Raw genomic sequence first — 24,684 nt, 5'->3', positions numbered from 1 at the left:
TGTTCCCAGAGCCCAGTTCTTGTTATTCTCTCTGTGTGTTTTATAATGATCCTGGGATGGCCAGGATCATTACCCACTAATATTCCAGTGAGGGACAGTCCAAAGCAGCAGATTCCATGGTTCCCCACAGTAAGAAATACATGGTACTTAATGATTTAAGACAGAAATGAAGCTAAAATTTACCCTCACTATGTGTGATGCAGTCTGTTCTGTCCTATTATCTTTCATTCAAAAAATGCTAATAGCAACTCACAAACTATTTTCACTGTACACTAATAGATCACCTCAAACTTAAAAAAAAAAAATCCAAATCCTCTGCTCCAAAGGATATATACCACCCAGTGATTTGTTAATCCCTGACCCAAGTACTGTCCATAAAGCCCTATAGCTTGTTGCTATCTCCTTACCTCCCAGTGGCATTGTCTTCCTAGCACTGGCGTGTAATGTTTAGCTCAGGGCATTTATTCAGTTGGAAAGACCAGATGGCCACATAAAGAATCTCTTTTTACCTTTTTGTAAAGCAATTATAAGCCATGCCCATTATGTTATTTATACAAGAATCCATTTGATAAATTCTTTTATCTCATTCAGCCTTTGGAAAAAGCCTATTCTTACTAACAAATTCTTCATCCTTCAGAGAATGAGAACAATGTACTCACCATGTATCTCTTTTAATTCTCCAGAGGAGGAAGCTTAGAACTAGCTTTTATCATCAGTTGCAGCCACCATGAGCCCAGGTTTCTGGTGTGGCTATTGTCTCACGTGCTTTATTCAATGATAGCTCTTCTACTCTTTATTTTCCCTGCCTTTAATTGTAACCTTCTGTGAATCTTTGCTAGGGATGTGGGGGATTAAATCTATAAATAAAATTAAATGAAAAGGGAGCTTTCTGGCTTCCTCTGTGGTGCTGAAAGGAGAAAGGGTCACCCCTGAACAGACTGCAGGAGTCTGTCTTTCACTGGGGTAGATCGATAACATCCTGGGCTGGTGCTTCCTTGGCCTTCCTCGCAGTTTCTCTGTTCTGGGCCCCTGCAGGATCTACTTTCTCTCCTGACTCATATCTTCTTCTCCTGTTCAGGTTATCTGAACCCCATGCATTATTTCAATTCTTTACCTTGCCTGACTGGGCCATCTCAGATCTTGCAAAACACATGCTTTATGATGAAAAAAAGGTAGTTTCTAGGTACAACCACTATGGAGAACATGGTGGCTCCTTAGAAAACCACTATGGAACCATAGTGGAGTTTCCTTAAAAACTAAGGATAGAACTGCCATATGACCCAGCAATCCCACTCCTAGGCATATAGCCAAAGAAGATCGTAATTTGAAAAGATACAGGCACTCCTATGTTCACTGCAGCACTATTTACAATAGCCAAGGCACAGAAACAACCTAAATGTCCATTAACAGATGAATGGATAAAGATGTTGTACATATATACAATGGAATATCACTCAGCCATAAAAATAACAAAATAACACCATTTGCAGCCACATGGATGGACCTAGAGATTAACATATTTAGTGAAGTCAGAGAAAGACAAATACATAATAGAAATCACTTGTATATGGAATATAATTTAAAAATAATATAAAAGAGCTTAGTTATAAAACAGAAACAAACTCACAGATTTTGAAATCAAACTTAGAGTTACCAAAGGGGAAACCATGGTGGGTGGAATAAATTGGGAGGATGGGATTAATGCACACACTAATATATATAAAATGATAACTAGGAGTTCCCATCCTGGCTTAGTGGTAACGAATCTGACTGGTATCCATTAGGACACAGGTTTGATCCCTGGCCTCAGTGGGTTAAGGATCTAGCATGAGTTGTGGTGTAGGTCTAAGACACAGTTCGGATCCTACATTGCTGTGGCTGTGGCGTAGGCTGACAGCTGTAGCTCTGATTCGACCCCTCGCCTGAGGACTTCCATTTTGCCACAGGTGTGGCCCTAAAAAAGATAAAACAAAGACAAAAATGAAAAAACCAGATGACTAACAAGTGCCTACTGTATAGCACAGGGAGGTCTACTCCATGTTCTGTAATAACCTCTGGGAAAAAAGAATAGTTACCTGTATATGTATAACTGATTCATATTGCTGTAAACCTGATGCTAATACAACACTGTAAATCAACTATATCACAATAAAAGTTTTTAAAAATAAAAAGGTGGTCTCCATCTTGGCTTAGTTCTCTGTTGATGTCACCTACAATGTCCTACATCAAAACTACTGCTTCTTCCAGAACACTTCACATCACAGCACTCTGAACCTCCCACTAGGCTCTCTTCCATTTGGAGGATACAGTATTTCAAGTCGAGCTAATAAATACTCTAGCGTGTCAGATTATAATTCCTACTCACTTCTGCAGGCTGCTCTGATTCTTAGATTCAGTTAGGACAGCTAGCAAAAGGCCAACTGTTAACACTTAATCATTTCTTGTCATACTTACAGTCAGAAAAAAAAATACAATAGGAGATAGCATTATATGTTATTAAAACACCCTTATAACTTTGGAAAATCCAAGTATGACATCTTTCAGGGAAGTATCTACCACCACGTGGCAGAAATCCTTTTAAAAATCACAATGACTAGGAGTTCCCGAAGTGGCTCAGTGGTTAACGAACCTGACTAGGAACCATGAGGCTGCAGGTTCAATCCCTGGCCTCACTCAGTGGGTTAAGGATCCGGCATTGCCGTGAACTGTGGTGTAGTTCGCAGACGCAGCTCGGACCCCATGCTGCTATGGCTGTGGTGCAGGCCGGCAGCTGTAGCTCCGATTGGACTCCTAGCCTGGGAATCTCCATATGCCTTGGGTAAGGCCCTAAAAAGACAAAAAAAAAAAAATCAATGACTACATAGCAGTTTGACACACACACACACACACACACACACACACACACACTTCATTCTTATATCAACTGTGTCCAGTAGATACGGAATTCCCTAACACAGTTAGACATAGCTAGAGATGCTAAAGTGATATAAGGCAAATCTCTGCCTTCCAAAAGCCCAGAGTCCAGGGAAAGAAAGAGAACTGCTAACTAATAATCGGAATCCATAAGGGCAGGTCTCATTCAAAAGGTTTGTACAGAGTGTCACAAGATAAAATGACAACTTATTTACAGGGTCCCTGGAAGGCTGGGCATCATCAGACCAGTCAGAAGGGCCTGGGGGCTGATACTAAAACCCAGGACCATTACAGAAACAGAAAATCTGCCCTCAAAGACTTGTGGTATAGCAGGGAAAATAAGATGTGGTCATGAAATGCTGTAAAACAAAGATTCCCAGTGAATGTGCAGGATCAGGAGGACTGGGAGAAGGTTTTGAGAATTGGAGGAGGGAAGGTAGAAAAGCCCAGCAAAACCTTGCAGGGGTAAGTGACCCTGACTTTGCTTCTGCCAATATGGACAAAGCTAAAGAAAAGGACTTCCAGGGAGTTCCCGTCGTGGCGCAGTGGTTGACGAATCCGACTAGGAACCATGAGGTTGCAGGTTCGGTCCCTGCCCTTGCTCAGTGGGTTAAAGATCCGGCGTTGCCGTGAGCTGTGATGTAGGTTGCAGACGCGGCTCGGATCCCGCGTTGCTATGGCTCTGGCATAGGCCAGTGGCTACAGCTCTGATTTGACCCCTAGCCTGGGAGCCTCCATATGCCGTGGGAGCGGCCCAAAGAAATAGCAAAAAGACAAAAAAAAAAAAAAAGAAAAAGAAAAAAGAAAAGGACTTCCAGTCAGAAAGAGGCAGGGTTAAGAGTTTCATGGCCTCAAGAAGCTTGTAATCTAGGAAGGAGTCTAACAGTTTAGAACAAAGAATCCAAATCTGCAAAGGCACATTGAAAAAGCAGTGAAAATTGCTGAAGATGCAATTTCCAGTCACGTTCTGCATGCCCAAGGGCAGCAAAGAAATGAGTTTGAAGTGTGCAGACCAGAGGGGACCCACTGTAGGCCATGAGCACAGCTGGTCTCCATGGTTTTTGAAAAACTGAGCTGATGTTGAAAAAAGTGAGATTTAATATAAAAACAATATATCTTATCTCGAAGAATAGGAAGACTGGGCAACAGCAAGGCTGTTGCCTGCCTGGCAATCAAGGAGCCAAGTCTCTGCATCACAGTCACCTGCACACATGTGCTACTTATACAGGCACTTACTGCCAAGTGGCTTCTCTCAGCCACAAGCCCAGCCTTGCCCTTTTAGCCGGTTTGGTTTGTGCAACTGGTAAGAATATTAAGCAAAATCTCATTGGACTCACAGTTCTGATCAGACATACTTACTTTAAGGATATCCCTAAAGTTAGAATTAAGACATCAATTAGGTGTTCCCGCTGTGGCTCAGCAGGTTAAGAACAGGACATAGTCTCTGTGAGGATGTGGGTTCGATCTCTGGCCTCGCTCAGTGGGTTAAGGATCCAGCCCTGCCATGAGCTGTGGTGTAGGTCACAGATGCGGCTTGGCTCGGATCTGGTGTTGCTATGGCTATGCCCGTATATTGCAGGTGCAGCCTTAAAAAGAAAAAAAAAATGAGCTCGTGGCGGGGGAGGCAGCCATTCTTACCCAAAACAGTATTCTTTGATTTAAAAAAATTAAAGTGATCTCCTCTTCTATTTCTCCATAGAAAGTAAAATGAAAACAGAAGTCTTGGGAGTTCCTGCCAATGGAAAGCCCACAACAGACTTCAGGAAAAGAAACAGAAGTTGGAACGCAGATGAGATTTAATTTACACATAATTTTCTAAAATGTTTTCTAAAAAAAGGCAAGTCTCCTGTAATATATTCACTATTTTCAGTAGTACTGCTGAGATGGAATAAATAAACATGGAAAAGGCTAACAAAAATGTTATAGAAGCAAAATTTTGGGGAGCTAACATTAAAAAAAACGAATTTGTAATTAGATAACTGGTTGTCTGACTTACGCTATTTTTCTGAGTTTGTATTTTAGGTGTAATAGCTTTTAACATATACCTTTCTAAATATATAAATACACATATATCCACATGTATGTACAGTAAATATATGACTCTATATGAACATGTGCTATAGGTAAATGTATTTCATAAGCACATAAAATAGGATGAACATATAATTCAGCATCTAAAAAACAGGACACCTAAAAGAGAGAAGGGGGTGCAACAAATAACTATGCCAGGGAAACAGGTATCCATGGGAAATGAGGATGAATGGCCATCTGTATTTATATGTATAAATATATAAACAAAACATACACTGCTATATAAATTAAAGTCCTCTATTATAGTTATAATTACATAAGGATATTTTACATAAAATATACTTAATATGTACAATGCTTTTAAGAATTTTATAAATATTGGATAAACATGCTTTATAATTATACTTCATAAAAATGCCATTGGGAAATTATACCAATTAGCATATTTAGAATCTGCTGCTGCTTTTGTTTTCTGCCATATTCTAATCTCATCTCATAAATACGCAGAAGTTCCCACTGTGGCTCAGTGGTAACAAACCTGACTAGTATCCATGAGAACGTGGGTTCAATCCCTGGCCTCGACCAGTGGGTTAAGGATCTGGCGTTACTGTGAGCTGTGGTGTAGGTTGCAGAGGTGGCTCAGATCTGGTGTTGCCATGGCTGTGGTGTAGGCCGGCAGTTCCTGCTCTGATCCAAGCCTGGGAACTTCTATATGCTGCAGGTGCGGCCCTAAAAAGACAAAAATAAATAAATACACATATATATCGTGGAAAGATGGTCACTTAAAGGAGATGCTTTCAATGATTAAAATGACGTTTCCTCACCTACTTTTAGAATTAACTCATTTTAGGGAAGTAAAGTAAATTCATGCTGATAGTAATACATTCAAACGGTACAGAAGTGGATTATTATCCAAAGCAGAAGGCCCCTTCCCCATGTGAGCCTCCCCCATCTCCCCCAGATACACCCACAACACACATAGCACATTGCACTCCTTACATGGGTGCCTTTTCTTATGACTCAGAAAGATGTCTATGTGCAATCTGTATGAAGGTTTGGATGAAAAACTATTTCTCCCTGAGTTCTTCTTCTATCCTCGCTTGGAGCTTCTATGCCCGGCAATTCCTATAATTTACTCATCTCAGGTGACATCTCTTCTGGTCAGCCTCCCTCCTCTAGAATTTCCAGTTTAGGGCTCCTACCTTTACCGTCGCATGTAATATTATGCATTTGTTCACATTTCTGTCTTTTCCTGTTTGCTCCCTGAGTGTGGGGACAACCGAACTCTTCCTGGCACCCTCTGCGCCTGTCGGGTACCATGTGTTGTTGGTGCTGACAGTGAGCAGAGGTGCACTGGCTGCTCAGGCCTCAAGCAGCAAATGGCTTAAATAATATACTGTGCTTAAGAAGCTTCCTGATGTAAACCTTTAACAATTAGACCTAGGTGAACCCAAATTCTACTCTAGAGAAATCGCAATTACCAGGACAATAAAAATGAATTCCTTTTGGATGAATCTGGAGATTATCATACCAAGTAAAGTCAGTCAGACTAAGACCAATATAGGATATGACCTATTATGTGGAATCTAAAAAAATGATGCAAATGAACTCATTTACAAAACAGAAACAGATTCACAGGCATAGAACACACACTTATGGTTACCAAAGGAGAAAGGAGGTGGGAGGGATAAATGAGGAGTTTGGGATTAACATATACATACCACTATATATAAAATAGGTAAACAACAAGGACCTACTACATAGCACTGGGAACTACATTCAATATCTTGTAATAACCTATACTGGAAAAGAATCTGAAAGAGAATATTATATATATATATATATATATGTTGCAAACAGTGGTTACATCAACATTTGTGTGCACAATTTGTATAGTATATACCTTCTTTTTTCTTAGATAAATAACTATGAGTGTTACCAGTTATTAGTTTTAGTAGTTCCTTTTTTTTTTTTTAGTAGATCCCAATACATTTTCTACATAGAAGTTCATATCATCTTGGAATGAAGGCAATCTTACACATATGTATATGTATAACTGAATTACTCTGCTAGACACCTGAAACTAACACAACTTTGTAAATCAACTACACCTCAATTTAAAAATTAATTTAAAAAACGAATTCCTGTTTTGTTTTGTTTTTAAGTTTTCTTCTAACCTAGTAGTTCTCAAAATGTGTTTCATGGACCTCTGGGTCTCTCAAGACCCTTTCAAACAGATTTGTGAGGTCAAAACTATTTTCATGACAACACTAATGTCATTTGTTCTTTTTTCTACGTTGACATGTACGTGAATGGTGCAAAAGCAAAGTTGGGGAAAACTGCCGGCACCTTTGCAAGGATCAAGCCAGTAACACTTGGATGAAGGAGTAAAAATGATTAATTTCATCAATCTCGAAACTTGAATATACATCTTTTTACTACTGTGTGATGAAATGGGAAGTACAAATACTGAAAAATGCTACTGCCTTGAAATAAAAGTACTTGGGTGTTTGAGTTGTGAGTTGAACTAGCCAAGTTTTTTTTTTTCTTTTTCATGGAACATCACTGGTTTACTTGGAAAAAATGACTGATAAATAGACCCTGGAAGTTCAGATACAAGCAAATATTTTCTTGAAGATGAACTAAGTGATTCTGTCATTTCAAGGAAGCAGCCATTTTGTTGCCAGTAATAAAATGTAATTGTCATGAGGAAAAAATAGAATTCTGGAAAACTCGTATCCACCACCGTTGAGTTCAACACTTCTCAATACATAATGATATTTCTGGTGAGGCTGGTGGTGATTTTAATGAAAGTGATTTCTGGATACTGAGCAATTAATTTGGAAGATACGCATGTCTCAGGAAGCCATTATTTTCCAAATGATCAATGCATATTACTCCCCAAAACGCATGGGCTAAAAGGAATAAGAGAGTGCAGCGGATTTAAATGTAAGAAAGCACAGGAAGTTCATTGACAGTTTCAGATTCCATGTTGCAACTTTTTTTTTTTTTTTTGGTTTTTAGGGCCACACCTATGCATATGGAGGTTCCCAGGCTAGGGGTCCAATCGGAGCTACAGCTGCCAGCCTACACCACAGTCCCAGCCACGCCAGATCCAAGCTACATCTGCAACCTACACCACAACATACGGCAACGCCAGATCCTTAACAACAATGAGGCTGAATCCAAATACGAAAATCCAGCTTCCTTTAAGACAGCTATTAAAGATACAGTAGATCACTGAACAACACAGGTTTGAACTGCTGGCATCCACCTAAACATGGATTTTTTTCACTAAATACATACAGCAGTACTACATGGTCCGTGGTTGGCTGAACCTGCAGATGCAGAACTGTGGACATGGAGGAGGGTAGACTGTGGATTTTCGATGGCATGGAGGGTCTGTACCCCAACTCCTGCATTGTTTAAGAGTCAAACTGTATTGCAAAAATGTAAAACAATGAACTCTTCTCACTTTATTTTTTGCTTTAGAAAATAGGTATTTTTTAAATAAAATGTCATTTTGTCATGTAACTGGGTTTATCATAGCCAATTTTCATAAGTTAATAGTTTCTGAAACTTTCATTTAAATTTTTGAATATGATAAATATTCTTTTTTCAGTACTCATAAGTGAAGTTTTATTGGAACAGTGCCACTCTCATTTTTTTTAATTTTTTTCATTTTTTTAATACATTTTCAATGATAGTTTTTGCACAAAGGCAGAGTCGAGGAGTTGTGATAGAGACTGAACAATGCATGAAATAAACAAAATAACCATCTGTTTGGCTCAACCAAATATAAGGCTCAAAAATTGCAACATAATTAATTAGTTTTTACTTTTAAAGAAGAGTAGATGAGACTTAGAGTCCTTAGAATATCAGAATGAAAATGACAAAAACGGATTCCATACTCAAACCACAGCCATAGAATATGATAACTATTAATAGGTATAACTTAGGTTTTTTTAAAAAAGCTCTTCAAGTCCTTAAAGGTTTATAAAAGTGCAAAGGGGCCCTGGGGATAAAAAGCTTGAAAACTGCTGCTCTAACCTGTAAGAAAACATTTAAAATCATTTAAAAAAAATTTTATTATAGTTGATTTACAATGTTGTGCTACTTTCTGCTTTACAGCAATGTGACTCAGTCATACATATGCACTTACATATATATGTATACATACACACACCCTTTTTTTTGTGTGTGTGTCTTTTTTTAAGGCTAAACCGTGGCATATAGAGGTTCCCAGGCTAGGGTTGGAATTGGAGCTGTAGCTGCCAGCCTATGCCATAGCCACAGCCACGTAGGATCCAAGCTGCATCTATGACCTACACCACAGCTCATGGCAATACCAGATCCTTCACCCACTGAGCAAGGCCAGGGATGGAACTTGCGTCCTCATGGATGCTAGTCAGATTTGTTTCCGTTGAGCTACGACAGGAACTCCACTTTTTTTATATATTCTTCTTCCATATGGTCCATCACAGGAGGTTGGATATAGTTCCCTGTGCTATACAGCAGGACCTCATTGCTTATTCATTCTAAATGTAATAGCTTGCATCTACTAACCCCAAGCTCCCAATCCATCCTAGTCCCTCCCCCTTGGAGACTACAAGTCTGTTCTCTATGTTTGCGAGTCTGTTTCTTTTTTGTAAATAGGCTCATTTGTGCCATATTTTATTTTTATTTTTTCCATCATAGCTGGTTTACAGTGTTCTGTCAATTTTCAACTGTACAGCAAGGTGACCCAGTCACACATACATATTCCTTTTTCTCACCTTATCATGCTCCATCATAAGTGACTAGATATAGTTCCCAGAGCTAAACAGCAGGATCTCATTGGTTACCCATTCCAAAGGCAACAGTTTGCATTATTTGTGCCATATTTTAGATTCCACATATAAGTGATATCATATGATATTGTCTTTCTCTTTCTGACTTACTTCACTTAGAATGATAATCTCTAGTTGTATCCATGTTGCTGCAAATGGCATTATTTCATTCTTTTTTCATGGGTGAATACACAAAAGCATTTTTAAAGGAACTATTTAAAAATTATTTTACTCAATAAAATGAATCCTATGTAAGCCTAAAGGAACTGAAGAGAAAAACAAATGAAAGTGTGCTAAAATATGAAGCAGAAGAGGTCCCATTGTGGCTCAGCAGGTTAGGGATGCGACATTGTCTCTGTGAGGATGTGGATCTGGTTCCTGGCCTTGCTTAGTGGGTTAAGGATCTGGTGTTGCCACAAGCCATGGTGTAGGTCACAGATGTGGCTTGGATCCAGTGTTGCCATGGCTGTGGCACAGGCCAGCAGCAACAGCTCCGATTTGACTCCTGACCCAGGAACTTTCATATGCTGTGAGCCATAAAAAAAAAAAGAAGAAGAAGCAAAAATACCCAGAAGACAGAAGGAGAAATCAAGGAATAGAGAAACTCAGACAGACAGACAGACAGAGACACATATGCACACACACACAGAGAAAACACCCACAGTCACACAGATACACACACACTATAGCCATCTTTAATTTTCCAAGTTTTTTTAATATTGTTTTCCAATTCCTGAATGCGAAATATCTTTTTATTTATTTAGATAGTCTTTAATTTCTTTCAGCGATGTTTTGTATTTTTCAGTGTATTAAGTCCCAACTTTGTTTTTTTTGTTTTTTTTTTTTTTTTGTCTTTTTGCTATTTCTTGGGCCACTCCCGCGGCATATGGAGGTTCCCAGGCTAGGGGTCGAATCGGAGCTGTAGTCACTGGCCTACGCCAGAGCCACAGCAACGAGGGATCCGAGCCACGTCTGCAACCTACAACACAGCTCACGGCAACGCCGGATTGGTAACCCATTGAGCAAGGGCAGGGACCGAACCCGCAACCTCATGGTTCCTAGTTGGATTCGTTAACCACTGCGCCATGATGGGAACTCCCTAATTTTCCAAGTTTGAAGTGATTATTATCCCTGGAGTTTGAGCATGCCTGAAAAACCAGCTGGACCAATAGTCCTTACACACGATACTCAGATGAAAACTATCTCCTAATGTGCAGGGCTGCTGCCTACATTCCCTTTGCACATGGTTGCTTGAATCCTTGCCTTCCAAGTCTCAAAAGTTAGCTTGGTCACAGCATTCTGTTTGCCCTACTAAACTAGCCCCCTCCCCATTAAATCCTGGAGACTGCTTTGGTTCACTCATTTGGGGACTGAACTTGAAAACAAGGGAAAAAATTCTTGGCAATGATCTGACCAACCAGCTCCCAGTATTTCCAGCTTAATGAAATCTTCCCTACCCCAATTAGACAAGGCGCCTTTACTAAAATACAGAGAAATGAAAAAACTTAAAATGATAGTTTCCCTAAAAATTCTCTCACAATATAAATGAAGCCAAAAAAACAAAACAAAACAAAAACCCAACCTTGAAAAACCTCTTTAAGTTGTTTAACCAATGTTAACTATTATGTAGAACTTTACAGGGCACGTTAATAAAATCTGGTGCACTTTTATTAGCAAATCTTTAAGACACGACAGACGGAGCGTGAAATAACCCTGTCCAGTCCTCACTCTCAGTGAGAATTAGAAGTCACTTACTCAAGGCCACTGTCTAGGGCCAGACTGAATCCCATTTTTCTAAATCTTCGGATCAAAGGTAAAGGCCAAGAGCCCGCCTGCAGGACCTTGGCCACTCAATTCCTAATGTACATAATAACGAAGCTGAATCAACAGAGCAACTTCCTCCTCTCTCTACTGCAAGTCTTCTTCTAAAAAAAGAAACTTAGAAATAAAACCCAACTAAAAAAAGAACGCACTGCATTAGGATACTGACCTGGAATCCTGCAAAAGTCAAGCTCGCAGTCCGTTTTGGGCCAGCGTGGGGCCTGTATGGAAGTGAAGTGGAATCTACTGCATGGATCTGCTATTTTCTGTGAGCAGGGTTCTGACAAAGGACCCTGCTTCAGTGATCCAGCTCCACCATGCCACACACATCTTTACAGCGCATTTTCTCATAGTCATGTTGGGTGACTACGTCAGACCTCCTCACGTGACAGGGCGTTAGAAACACACGCATCAGATCTCGAAAACAGATTACAAAACAGAAGCCCTTTATAGAGTTCTGCCACATCGAGGAAAAGGAAAATCCTCTTGATTTGCCTTCTAAATGCAGCCCAAAAGGAGCAGAGAAGAGCTGCATTTATCAGACTTTAATGCCTTTAAGCTATCAGATTCAAGATGGTGTAGCGTGACAAGGGAAGTTTGTTTTTTCAATCTGAAATTCGAGGGGTGGGAAAGGCTAGCATCAGGAAGCTGCCAGAGCACATTCAACAGACAGGGAGGTTGGCTGGAACCACCTTTCTTGAACATGTTATTTTGAAAAGGTAAACATTTGGTCTCCAGACTTGTAGTTGCGTGCATATAGATTGTGAGAACGAGTATTATCAGATTCACAAGTGTCGCAATGTGCCCAGTTAAGTATTTCAGGTTGCTTGTTTAGAAAGATGAAAGGGGGAAAAGTCCTTAGTTTCTTTCTTTACTTTTTTTTTCCCTGAAACACAGCAGTGTTTAGGGTAGCCCTTGCGTTCGTCTCAGGATCAAGCTTGCACGGATAATTGCTTGCTTAAGAAAGCTGGCAAATGGACTCAGAGAATATCTCCGAAGCCCTGAAATTCTGGGTCCATTTCCTGTCTCCACCAAATTCAACTAACATTAGAGATGCTAATATGAAAAGGCATTTTAAATCTGAATGCTGTGGGAACCAAGTTACCAGAATGACCAGGACTGGGGTCCTGTCCCCTGAAACTTCGTAGTTTAGGGTAAGCTTATCATGCAGAGTTGTTTTAAAAAGCCAAATACCATTTTCTTAAAAAAAATTTTATTATTATAGTTGATTTACTGTACAGCAAAGTGACCCAGCTATACATGTATATATATATATATATATATATGTATTTTCTCTTTATAATATCTTCTGTCATGTTCCATCACAAGTGACTAGATATAGTTCCGTGTGCTATACAGCTGGATCTCATTGCTTGTCCACTCCAAATGCAATAGTTGGAATCTACTAACCCCAAACTCCCAGTCTGTCCCTGTCCCTCCCCCACAGTAACCATAAGTCTGTTCTCCATGTCTATGTTTCTTTTCTTAATATATAGGTTCACTTGTGCCATATTTTAGATTCCACGTATAAGTGATATCATATGGTATTTTGTCTTTCTCTTTCTGACTTCATGTAGTATGAGAATCTTTAGTTCTATCCATGTTTCTGCAAATGGCATTATTTTGTTCTTTTTATGGCTAAGTAGTATTCCATTGTGTAATGTACCACATCTTTTTTTTTTTTTTTTGGTCTTTTCGTCTTTTTAGGGCTGCACCCATGGCATATGGAGGTTCCCAGGTTAGGAGTCTAATCGGAGCTGTAGCCACCGTCCTACACCAGAGCCACAGCAATACCAGATCCGAACCATATCTGTGACCTACACCACAACTCACGGCAATGCTGGGTCCTTAACCCACTGAGCGAGGCCAGGGATTGAACCCTGTGACCTCATGATTCATAGTCTGGATTCGTTTCCACTGTGCCACAATGGGAACTCCGAGCACATCTTCTTAATCCATTCATCTCTCGATGGACATTTAGGTTGTTTCCACATCTTGGCTATTGTGAATAGTGCTGCAACAAACATAGGGGTGCATCTATCCTTTTGAATGAAAGTTTTGTCTGGCAATGTGTCCAGGAGTGGGATTGCTAGGCCATATGGAAGTTCTGTAGTTTCCATACAGTTTTCCATAGTGGTTGTACCAGTTTACATTCCCACCAACAGTGTAGGAGGGTTCCCTTTTCTCCACACCCTCTCCAGCATTTGTTGTTTGTAGACTTATTAACGGTGGCCATTCTGACTGGTGTGAGGTGGTACCTCGCTGTAGTGTTGATTTGCATTTCTCTAACAATTAGTGATGTTGAGCATTTTTTCATGTGCCAAATACCATTTTCTTAAAGGGCCCGTTGATTGAATAGCCCCATTTCTCTTAGTTGATTGCTACCTGTCCAGGAGGGTAGAGGGAAGAACTGCTGTACATTCTGGCTTCTGAACAAGAATAAACCTCCTGCTAGTTGCAAGATGGGTTATCCTAAAAAAGGACTGAGGCCAACTGCTGCTTTGGTGTTAAACTATCTAAATCTACCTGCCACCACACCCTTGCTCTCCACCTCCAGTCCCCTGTACCCCAGCTTTTGGGGGACTCCTGCAAGGCAATGAATCAGTGTATACGGACTCTTTCTGGATGGACTAGAAACTGGGCAGAGAGGAGTGAACCAGATAATACACATGAAAAGCACCAAGCACAGTGCCTGGCACATAGCAGGGGTTCAATGTGCGCAGGAATCAGCCCACAAAATTTGTCCTGCTGGCTTCTGACCGTGAAGAGAGAACTGCTCTTGTAGGCCAACCTTCACGCAGTGCAGGATGGCCTTTTAACAACACAGAGGAGATCAGGTCAGGCCCTGCTTCAGGGCTGTCCCCAGATGTTAGGGGAGAGTCCAGACCCCTCACTGTGGCCTGTGAGGCCCTGCTGCCCATGGGTCCTGGCCACTGCTCCCTCTGCCCTGCTTTCCGTTCTCACACTTGGGCCTCCCTTTGCTAATTCCACCTGCCCAGTCTCTTCAAGCCCCTTTCTGGTCCTGGTCCTGGGTCCTTCCCAGGGGTTGGCTCACTGAGGGCTTCAGGCCCAGCTCTAATGTCACCTCAGAGGGACCACCCCATCTCTCTATTTGCTCCTGCCTTTACCTGCCCTCACGTCACCTGGTTTATTGCCTTTATGCTTCATACCTCAACCTGCAATTATTACATATATTCGCCTGCTTGTTCATTATCCACTGCAGTTGCCAGGAGGTGAACTCTAGGAGGGAAAGGACCTCCATTCGTCTTGTTCACTGCTGTGTCTCCAGGCCACAGCGCATGGAAGGCACTCAGGAAATATTTGAAAGCACAGACACTCAGGCTGATGAAAAAAGGGACCTGCACTCCTGCCTCCCCTTATCTGCTCTGCTTTTTTCTTTTCCAAAGCACTCATAATCCCTCCATCCATGACACAACTTATGTATTATTTACTGTCAATCTGCCTGCTAGAATTAAAGTATCACAAGGGCAGCAATCTTTGATTTTCTGCACTAATGTATCTTTTTTTTTTTCTTTTAATGGGTGAACCTGTGGCATATGGAAGTTCCCAGGCTAGGGGTCAAATTGGAGCTGCAGCTGCAGCCCACATCACAGCCACAGCCATAGCAATGCCAGATCTGAGCTGCATCTGCAACCTACACCATAGCTCATGGCAACACCGGGTCCTTAACCCACTGAGTGAGGCCAGGGATCAAACCCATGTCCTCATGGATACTAGTTGGGCTTGTAACCTGCTGAGCCACAATGGGAACTCCTGCACTGATGTATCTTAAGTACCTGGAACAGTGCCTGATATACTGTAGGCCCTCAAAAAATATTCACATACTAAATGAATGATCTGTACTATAAATAGATACCTGTTTGTAAAAGAGCATTATATATGGATAGGTACCATAAATATTAGGAATTATAATTTTCATCTTTCTGAATTTCCCCAATTGATTTTGAATAAAATTGCTTTCATCTGATATATTTCAGGTTGTTAAGCACTTCACATGTTAATCTATAACCCCCTTCATTATCCTGCAAGGTGGGCATTTAAAATGGATATTACTACGAACTCATAGGGCTAAATGAATTAAAGAGAGTCAGTGCTCACTATATGGAAGCTGCTCTTCTCTGCCCACAGTATAGATGTGAAAACTGAGCCCAGAGAAGTGCCTTGCTTACCCAGCAGAGATGTAATCTCTATTTTTTTTTATCATGTCTCTTCATTCTTGGTTCTTCTTATTTTTAAAAATGTTATTGAAGTATAGTTGATTTATAATGTGTTAATCTCTGCTGTACAACAAAGTGATTCCATTATACATATACACACATCCATTCTTATTTAGATTTTTTTCCCCATATATCGAGAATATGGGAAATCACAGAACACGAGTTCCCTGTGCTACACTCAGAGCTGTAATTTCTGAAGGCGGTGCAGCACCCCATCCCCCACATTCTGCTGCATCACGTGCACGCACACAGAGGGCAGGAGGGAAGTCAGAGCAGCTGACTTGCTGTCTCCAGCCCAAAATGGCTCTGCACCAAGTCCAAGCTGCAGGCCAGTTATACAGAAGCCTGAACAGGAACAGGCCCAGGTGAGATTTAAGAGCTAGGGCTATTGGGAGGAGCCAGGCCAAGAGTCACCAGGAAATGCTGCCTGTCATGAGGCAGAATATGCCAGAGGGATCCCCAAAAAGGGCAGCTGAGGATCAGAGTTCAGGCAAGCAAACCCCTGGCCACGGGAAGCAGTTATTACCAGGGCAACCAGAGCATTGCTAGATGATGGGCCATGGGCCTGGGACCCATCACAGCTGGGGCAAAAGGCATCTTCAAGATACTGACCGAACAGGTAGTCAGAGCATCTGTCCCACAGCCCAGAATTTGCTAAACACACAACACCAAGGCCTTCACACTCAGTCACAGGTTGCCAACTTAAAATTTTTAGTATTAAAGAAAGTTGATTTTTAAAAGTTTGTTGCCAATTTAGTTTAAGCTCTTGGGAGACAAAAGCCAAGGATCTGCACTGCCAGGATTTTCTAATCTGAGGTCAATGCTCAGGAAGATGAGTTTTCATTTGCCTCCCCTCCCCCGCTATGAGTATTGAGATTTATCCTGTCATTACAGCCCAGGGATGATACAGTCTCAGGGATCATGAGGTTCACGCTGGGGACTTGTCAGTCAGGATAAAGCATGAGATCAGCAGGACAGAGACAGAGAGAAAGAGTCTCCTGGCCAACATGGAGCTAAGTAAGATGTGGTCGTGAAGCTTATTAAAACCTTAAAGCCAAATTCTAGCACCTTTACCAAGGCTATAAGGTATTCTGAGATTTGACCTCATTTCCTGCCACTCTAACCCACACCAGCCTTCTTTCTGTTCCTTGAATGTGCTGAGGATCTTTCTGCTTCAGGGCCTTTGCACATGCTGCCTCTGCAGCCTAGAAAGCCTCTGTTGCCCTAGCAACAGCCAATCCTGATCACTCTCCAACAATCCTTTCCCCCTCAACCAAGTTCATCTGTCCTGCACTCTCAGCAAGTGTTTCTTTCACAGCACTACAACTGTAATTAAGTGTTATTTGACAAATGTGTGCTTACCACAAGAGTATATATTCTGTGAGGCCTGAATCTGTTTACCATAGTCTCCCCTAGCTCCCAGCACGCTTGGCACATAACAGTGCTAATAAACCTTTATGAAATAAATGCAAAAGCAAAAACAAAACAAAACAAACAAAAAAAAAACCCAAAGAGTAAGCTTTCCTGAGCCCACTATACTTGGCATTGTTACCAAGCTTTTTGGATGCAGTGTTGGGTCAGTGCAAATTGCCCCACTATTTGTAACCAGTGCCTGAAAGGAGAAATACATGTGTCAAACATAAAACAACCAAAAAGGCTGTTCTGACATGGTAAAAGGAAAAAAAACAAAATAAAACACACACACAAAATCAACACTGCTGGCCTAAAGCTGAGCTGGAGAAAACAAGCCAGGGCCATCCGCTGCCACAAAGTTATTACTGCTTGAACAAGTTAAAACAATGAAACACATCTCTGAAGCACTGAAAATCTGCTTATTATTAATGTTTTGGCTCAAAGAAAGGAAAAGAGAATGCTTTCAAGCTCTAATGATATGCTTTGCTCTGTTAAAAATAAGACAACAGGCTCAAAATGGGGTTGGTCATGCTAAGCCCCATGTCACCAAACTGAAATTTACATTTGGGTTCTCCCTGCAATGGAATCGTAAACTAGGTATTGGCTTAAATATCTAGTATAGGAATAGACTGAGGAGCACCAGTTAAGTAATCTGCCTGACAACCCCCATCATCTTCTACAAGGAAAGGAATCTTGCGATAACCAACCCACCTTTTTGCTTCATATAATTTCCTTGCTCTGTTCCCTTCGTCATTAAAACCTCTCACTTTATATAACTCTTTGGAACTCCATTCCATCTGTTAGATAGGATACTACCTGATTCATGAATCACTAAATAAAGCCAGTTAAGGTCTTTAAATGTGCTCAGTTGAATTTTGTTCTTTAACTTTTTTTTTTTTTTTTGCTTTTTAGGGCCGCACCGGTGGCATAGGGGTCTAATTGGAGCTGTAGCTGCCAGCCTACACCACAGCCACAGCCACATGGGATCTGAGCCACGTCTGCGACCTAAAATACAGCTCACGGAAACACCAGAGCCTTAACCCACTGATTGAGGCCAGGGATTGAACCTGCGTCCTCATGGATGCTAGCCAGATTCATTAACCACTGGACCGTGATGGAACTCCTTGTTCTTTAACCTTTAAACTCCAGGGATTTGACCTCTGTCTTCTGAGAGCCTTGAGTGAATTGGCAATAGACTTTTAAAAATTAAAAAAAATTTAAATACTAAAAATATAAAGTTGTCACCATGTGGATGTAGCATAAAGCCCTGTGTTGGGGGTTTTATAGATTCCATTTCTGTATCTGTCCTCCTTCCAAGCGTCCCCAGAGGAATCCACTCTCTGTAACCACTTTTCAGTTTCTTCCACTGTCATCTCCCTCACTCAGCCTCCTCTCAGGCAAAGCTGATCAGGAGAAGGTTCTGGGCTGAGTGAAACACAGCTGGGCCTGTGGCCTGCTTCCACATCCATAACTATGGGTGGTTTTGCTTCCTGGTACGCTGACATGTGACCCATCTCAAAGGCATACACAAGCCCTTCCCCCACCAGCCAACCAACACTTAGATGGAAAAGGTATCATACTGTGGGCTTAAATAGTGGCCCTCAGCAGAGCCACACGTCAGACTCACCTGTGGAAACTTTAAAAAGAATATGAACCAGGGGACATGGCTGACACTGAATCAGTTTTAAGAACAGAGTCTGGGCAGGCGGGCTTGTTGCATCCCACTGAAAATTACCCAGGTTTGTGGTGCACACAAGCTGGCCCAGGACTTGTAACTACGCTATGGAGAAACAGGTCACTGTGTCTCCTGCTTGTGTTGGAGGCCCTCTGGCCAGCCTTCCTGAGGGCTGCTTTAAAGTGACATTGACATCCCACCACAAATGCATCGATGTCCCCAACTTGACTGACTCGTGTGACAGGAGGAAGTTCACCTAAATATCCAGCTATGTGCTACGCCTCCAATGCCAAACCAGCACATCTCTATGCCTGGTACCGTTCTACATACGTGGTTATACATCATTCTGACGAAGCCTCACAGCAACCTCATTTGCCAAATGAGAAAACCAAGACTCAGAGAGGCTATGTAACCTGACCAAAGTCATTCAGCCAGTGAGAGGCAGAGGTGGAATTAAACCCTGGGCAAGATGACTAAAAACCACACTCTCTGCTGCAGGTTCAGGAGTCCTGGGAAGGAAAGCACTTAGCCTTTCCATGTTTTGCTTGGTATCAAAGGCTCCTATGCTCCATGACCCCAGTCCACCTACCAGTGTGTGTACACTTGACCATGGGTAGCGTGGACTTGAGCAGGCACCACATGGGGAGAACAGGTCATGCTCTGTGGTACTCTGGGGCGGGGGGGTACTCTGCTCGGCCCTGCACATACCCCGCTGGGAGGGGCCATTTCTCTAAAATGCTTAAAAATGCCACATGGACCACACGGTGGCTCTGGGGTGAACACTTCAGGGAAATTCAGACTTTTCTATTTTGATTTATTTTCTTTTAAAAATGTAAGCTTCAAAGTAATAGATGGCATTCATAAATATTATCATTTTCATCCATTTTCACTTTAAGGTAATATTTATTGTCTTTTTGCTATTTCTTTGGGCCACTCCCGCGGCACACGGAGGTTCCCAGGCTAGGGGTCAAATCGGAGCTGTAGCCACTGGCCTACGCCAGAGCCACAACAACGCGGGATCCGAGCCGCGTCTGCAGCCTACACCACAGCTCACGGCAACGCCGGATCGTTAACCCACTGAGCAAGGGCAGGGACTGAACCCGCAACCTCATGGTTCCTAGTCGGATTCGTTAACCACTGCGCCACGACGGGAACTCCTAAGGTAATATTTATTAAATGCCTACTACCCACCAGTTACTGAGTGTAACACAAGGGCTACCACAAGAAGTGGGTACGGAAGGGGCACAGGAGAGAGATTAAAGGTACTGAACTAAGATACCCCAGAACACTGTTTTAGTCCACTCAGGAAACAGGGTCCCCCGAAGGACAATCTAGGATAAGGCAGCCCCCATCTAGTCTGGCACCACGGCTAAGAGCCAGGACTTTGGTGTCAAGTGGCTCTCGTGACATTCTGGCTATGACCTTGGGCAAGTCTCCTGAACTCTGCACCTCAGCCTCTCCATCTGCACAATGGAGCGAATAACAGAAACTACCACATTAACCTGAGGATTAAATAATAATACCTAGAAAGTGATTAACTTACTGTCTGGCACAAAATCAAGCTTAATAAACATTAGCTATCATTAGCATTACTATAACAAAATAATTACTGTTATTTTTTTCCAATTAATTATTATCAGTCTCAAATGTCCACAGCAGCAAGTATTACCAAAGTCTTGGCCCCAGGCCCCAAATCTAGGGACTGTGAAATTCCTCAGTGGCAAAGACAAGTGTTCTACTCCACTGTATGCTGAGGGTCCCCCCCACCACCCCCAGTTTTTAAGACCCCAGAAGCACTCATTAACTCAACATTCTTCCGTAAGGCAGAGAGCAGTTATTACATGCCAGCCTTAGCTCATATGTGGGCATTCTGTTACAAGTATCATGGAAATGATTTCCTTTTCTTTAGTGGCACTGTTTGGTAGCATTTCTTCCCAGCCTGTGGAAGAAGGCACTGAGAACTTAAAATTATTCAAGTTGGCTGCTAGCAATTTTCCAGTAAAAAGCTTAATACAGAATGAAGCTAAAATAATCTAAGACACAGACTTAAATCATCTACACATTTCCAGTCTGTGCCTTTGTCCTCTTAAGTCAGAAGGTCACTCAAGTTTGGCTACAGAAACAAGGCTAGGTTCTGTCCATTTATGGGGTCATGTGCCTGTTTTAGATGCTGATACCCTTTTATTGCCTAAAAAAGCCTCCCCTGTGTTCTGCTTCATCCCCTCTCCTATCTCTTTAGACTCCTGGCAGACCACATTTGCTCCTTTGCCCTCACAGCAAAGGGATTTGTGGGGGGAGCACAGTCTTGAGATCTCCTCTCTCTTTAAACTAGAAACTTAATACTATGTCAGTCTGGTTATGATTTATTTTAGAGAATACTTTGATGTTTTGGTTTTTAGATTTTAAAATCCTTTTAGTTTATTTCTCAGTTTAATAGGTTCATTAGGTTGTGGTTTATTGAGTAAAAAATAAATAAATCTGGGTTCAGTTTGGGGTTTTGCACATTTATGTGCTGATTCTGAGTTTTGGTTCAAGCTCCCACTGAAGTTCCTGATTAAAATTTTTGACAACTGTCAGATGTAGTTAAGGGTTCCAAGCTCTTTTCCCTGTTCCCAGGGCCGTCCTTTCTCCTCCTGTAGAGTTAGTCACCTTTATCCTCAGAGGTAGAGCTGGGGCCCTGATCACACACTCCTCAGTTCAAACTCCAGTCCTGCCACTTAAGTAGCTGTGTGAATTTGGACAGGCTAATTAACATCTCAAGACTTTAAAAAAAAATTCTATTAAGATGGATATAATAGTGCAACTTAGTTCTTAATAGGATTAAAAGAGACCATCCAGATCAAATGAAGTATCTCATTCCACTGTTCTTTCACCCTGATAATTTTCCATGAAAATTCCAGAAAACAAAACAATTCCTACAACTCTTTTCTCTAGCCCGTCTCATTATGATAACAGAAACCAACTTAATGCTTGTTGGTTGAAAGGGTGTTGGAAGCAGGGGTCATTTTGGAAGTGGGGATTTCCCTGGGGCTGCAGGGGAGAGATGAGTGGCCTGGAGAATCTCTGGCTTCGAGGGCATCCCGGGAGCCTGGGCGACTTAGGTCCGGTGGGCTGGACAGTCAGGAGCTACTGGGCTCAGGCCAAGCCAACCCCAGGACAAGGGAAGTTAGCCAGAACATATTTGTGGACGGTAAGTGCAAAAATAACTGTTTAGCAAAGCAAGGGACTGTGGGTAATACACCAAGTTTTCCTATATTAAGGTCTTTGGAGAATGTTAATATAGGTAATGTAATGGAAAGAACAAATACTCGCTTTTAAAGAATACATGCAAAAAAAATACAAAGTACATGCACCACAATATAATTAAGCCAATAACTGTATATTGATGGATGCAAACCCAGTGATTCTTGTTTGGGGAGCCCTCCATGCCTGTTAAAAATAATCCCCCAATGCTCTACCAATACTGCTGTGAAGAATAAGCAGAGATAAGGAGGCTAGGGCTCTGAACAACCAGAGGGGGCTTCTACCCCTCCAGTGACCTCTCGAGGTTCACAGGTTGCTCCTTCCAGTCTGATAAAGGCACTGAGCAAGACTACCCTCGGACTCTTATCTCAGCATGGATAAGATTCTTACTCAGTGTCTTCACATACAGAAATAGTCAAAACATCAAGGTGCTTGGCCTCCCCAGTGTCAGGAGACAGGGTGGGGGAAGGCAAAACATTTTCCAGCCTGAGTGCTCTGTTTCCTTCACACCTTCAATCTATTCCATCCTCACCTCGCTGGGAAGGGGGTCTTGAAGCCCAATAAGGCTAGTGATGCTCTGAGTGGCGTTCAATCACAGCAAGAAGAAGAGGAGGCAGGGCAGAGTCCTGGACCAGGAGAGGTGGGGCTGGATGCAGCAGACTGGGGGAGGGAGGCCAGAGGGGAAGGGACCCAGGGCTCCCTCTTGGGAAGGCCTCGGTACTGATGCTCTCCCTAGGAAACAGGACCCCAGATGCTGTACCACAACTCCGGGAAGGTCCGGCTCACTGTATCACTGAGCCCCACTCTGCTCTTCTAAGTGTCAGGGGTATAATAATAGGGTAAGTTATGGAAGTAAATTCCCCAAGGCAGATCCTAACTCGGAGAGCCCCTCTTAAAAACAGGGCCTTCAGATAGAGCCTTTCTCTGGCAGCGGCTTTTTCAGGGGTGTGTCCTGCGGTTCCTTTGTTTGAGGACCAGACTCCATCCCCAGTGCACAATGCCACGTCCACAAGATGGTGCTGAGTCCACACAAAGAAATGCTCTCAGGTCCTGAGGGACTGGAAATCCAGTCCCCCAAGCCTTTCTCAAAACGGGCAGATGAGTGACCCTCACTTCAAAATAGCAAAAAAAAAAAAAAAAAAAAAGGATACCGAAAAGCAAAGAGAGCAAGCTTCTTAGTGGAGCATGTCTTTTAACTCCTTAATTTGCCACAAAGGGATTCTAGAGATTCTTCAGACCAGGGGTGGGGACCATTCCACTCCGTGTGGGAATTTCCTCCTTAGAGGAGCAATCCTGCTGAGGAGCCCTCAACGGTAACCACTGCCACGTGACAGCCCTTGGAAGGTTTACTCTGCAAGGGCCCTTTCCTGGGCGTAAACATCTCCCATTCCTTCAACTACGCCCCAGCAAAGAGAATTTTGTAGACAAGGAAATTTACACCGTTTAGACCAACTCCCTCGTTTTCAATGTGAACAGAGGCACAGAGAAGCAGGACGACTTGCCTAAGGTCTCATTGTGTGACCAAAACAGGTTTCTAGACTTCTGGCCCTGTGCACCTTACAACACACCATATTCCTCAACTGGCAGTTTCTGGGACCTGTTCGCTAATAGCGTGACCTTAGAAAGTACTTGAGCTCCCCAAGCCTCAGTCTGTCCACATTTAAAATGAAGCAAATCAGGGAGTTCCCGTCGTGGCGCAGTGGTTAACGAATCCGACTAGGAACCATGCGGTTGCGGGTTCGATCCCTGCCCTTGCTCAGTGAGTTAAGGATCCGGCGTTGCTGTGAGCTGTGGTGTAGGTTGCAGACGCGGCTCAGATCTCACGTTGCTGTGGCTCTGGCGTAGGCCGGTGGCTACAGCTCCAATTAGACCCCTAGCCTGGGAACCTCCCATATGCCACGAGAGCGGCCCAAGAAATGGCAAAAAAATACCCAAATAAATAAATACATAAATAAAATGAAGCAAATCAGACACACCACACCTCACGGGGTGCTGGGAGGATTAAATGAGAAAATCGGAGCGCCCAGGTCGTGCAAGTGCACAACAAACAGTAAGTGTGCAACAACTGATTAATATACAGACTTTGTGCGTGGGGGGTGGGAGGCAGCATGGAATTCTGCATTCTTCCCTTGTGTTCTTCGTCCTCGACTTCCCAACTTCCAAGGCTGAATTTTGTTTTTTTAACTGAAAATAAAAAATTCACTCATTCCAGTTAAACTGAATTGTGTTCATTTGGCCCATTATCTCTAATCTGTTGGAGTATGTTAGAATGATAATTCCATCTTAAAATGTACCTACTGATTCTTTAAACATGATAAGCTGACTCCTGCTACAGAAACATTCAGGTCAGTGTAGGGTGGTGATGGCTGTTTCCTAGGCTCACCTCTGGAGAACATTTCGAGATCAGGACTGTTATACCGACAATGACTTAGAAAGTAGTCTTCAGTCTATTAGAATAAAAAAGATAAAGCCTCAGTTCATCTTTAAAGAGGAAGGAGGTTGAAGCCACATTATTGACCCT

General features: G+C 42.3%; 1 protein-coding gene across 5 annotated transcripts in view; it reads right to left on the bottom strand.

The window, feature by feature from the left end:
* ZBTB38 (zinc finger and BTB domain containing 38) overlaps positions 1–24,684 on the bottom strand; it is an 85,990-nt gene that overhangs the window by 7,445 nt on the left and 53,861 nt on the right. Inside the window, exon 1 of one of the 5 annotated variants that reach the window (XM_047783616.1) lies at positions 11,764–12,765. The exons of the other annotated variants lie outside the window; for them this stretch is intronic. The gene's annotated coding sequence lies outside the window, so the exon portion shown is untranslated. Of the gene's footprint in view, positions 1–11,763; positions 12,766–24,684 lie in introns of those variants that run through there. 5 annotated transcript variants of the gene reach the window in all.

This window comes from Phacochoerus africanus, chromosome 1 (genome assembly GCF_016906955.1).
Source record: "Phacochoerus africanus isolate WHEZ1 chromosome 1, ROS_Pafr_v1, whole genome shotgun sequence".
Taxonomy (NCBI): Eukaryota; Metazoa; Chordata; class Mammalia; order Artiodactyla; family Suidae; genus Phacochoerus; species Phacochoerus africanus.
The sequence above is the reverse complement of the archived record's forward strand: the minus strand, read 5'-3'. Positions and strand labels throughout refer to the sequence as shown.